Raw genomic sequence first — 1,411 nt, forward strand, 5'->3', positions numbered from 1 at the left:
ATCGACAGGGTTCGTCTTCCCAGAAGAAGCTGCTCAAATGCGTAGCGTCGTCGACACTTCTGACCCCGTTCCGAAGTGGCTTCTGCTTCAGGACGCTTGAGATTGTTTGCTCCCATTTTCTATTTCCATTGGTCTGATTAGGATCGTGTGCGCTTTATGCGCACACGTATGTGTCCAAATGTAATGCTAATAACATTCGCCCTACATTGCCGAAAGTATTTTCGTACAATAAGCGAAAAAATTGCCTGACAGCGCCGTGGGTATACCGCGCCTGACACTAATGACGCACATTGCCGCAGGCACATGGATTCGTATGCGACTTGTGGCCATCGTGGCCAAAAATCTTTTTTCTTTTCTTTTCTTTTCTTTTCTTCTTGTGGGGAGTGGGGGGGGGGGGGGGCGGGGGGCAAAGTGGCAGCGGTGCAACTGGGGATGACGAGGTGGCTTGACAGCGAAAAATTTACGTCGGCTACCACAACGCCACTCGTCAGCGTAACGCAACGGATAGAAGGAAAAGACAAGCAGTTTCCAGCACTTAGCTGTTGTCGCAGTAAAATACGCCCTCTCCACTTAACTTCAGGTCCCCGCGCTATTCACCCCAAATGGGTGCCGCTGCGTTCCCACTTTAAAGTACGCTATGTAGCCAGGGAAAAAAGAAATAAGAAAGAACAACGCAGCTTCTTCGCTTCGAAAATTACGTGCTTCCTGTAATGAGTACGCTTGCATCGAGTGACGTCGTGCGTCGCCAGCGCTTCCCGAGAATCACTGTCACAAGAAAACGTAATTTATCGAGTCAAGTTACGCAAAGCGGAAGCTTTTCTGCAGCGTTCATAAAATTGATGCCGTGAAGGAGTTAACGCGCTAAAAGCGAGGCTTTAATACACAGCAGCGGGGAGCTCGGAGTGCAGGGAGCAATATTTCAGTGCGGACGAAGAACAAACGGTCCCATCTGTTTGTCCCTTTCCAGGTGCTTTCATTTTTTTCGGGGTTCCGCCTAAAGTTAATAAATTAAATTCTTGGGATTTGCGTGCCAATAGTATGATATGATTAGGCGGCACGCCGTAGGGGCTGACACCAGATTAATTTCGACCACCTGGGGTTCTTTAACGCGCACCTAAGGCGGCAGCGCCCACGGGCGTCTTTGCATTTCGCCCCCATCGAAATGCGGCTGCCGGGATTTGATCCCACGAACTCGTGCTCAGCAGCGCAGCGCCACAGCCACTAAGCCACCGCTGCCGGTCGGCGAAAGTCGATGGGTCTTTTATGAGCTTTTTTTTTCAGGCTACACAATTTATTTTCTTTCTTTCCTGATTGCCACAATAGAATACACAACACTACTTGGACGTCACACTACTGAGGAGTTTAAAGAATTGGTTTTAAAGAATTGATCCATCCCTCTTTCAAACGAATT

This window comes from Dermacentor variabilis, chromosome 6 (genome assembly GCF_050947875.1).
Source record: "Dermacentor variabilis isolate Ectoservices chromosome 6, ASM5094787v1, whole genome shotgun sequence".
NCBI lineage: Eukaryota > Metazoa > Arthropoda > Arachnida > Ixodida > Ixodidae > Dermacentor > Dermacentor variabilis.